Below are 214 nucleotides of genomic sequence, written 5' to 3'. Positions count from 1 at the left end.
TATGGGCTGACCTAACACAACCGGGTGGGGAGGTCCACTGGTCAAAGCCCGTCCGTGCAAAGTCAAAGGGCTAGATCGCGTGGTCAAACGCTACAGGGTTAGGCGGGACGGGGGCACTGGGGGGTACCAATGCCACTGGAGCATCGCACCGGGCCCTCATACATGCGGGGTGGTGTGTTGGCATGTCCGAAGAGGTGGGACGCGTCTCCGGGGC

The sequence above is a fragment of the Triticum dicoccoides genome, chromosome 4A (assembly GCF_002162155.2).
Source record: "Triticum dicoccoides isolate Atlit2015 ecotype Zavitan chromosome 4A, WEW_v2.0, whole genome shotgun sequence".
Taxonomy (NCBI): domain Eukaryota; kingdom Viridiplantae; phylum Streptophyta; class Magnoliopsida; order Poales; family Poaceae; genus Triticum; species Triticum dicoccoides.
This window is presented reverse-complemented; position numbering follows the sequence as displayed.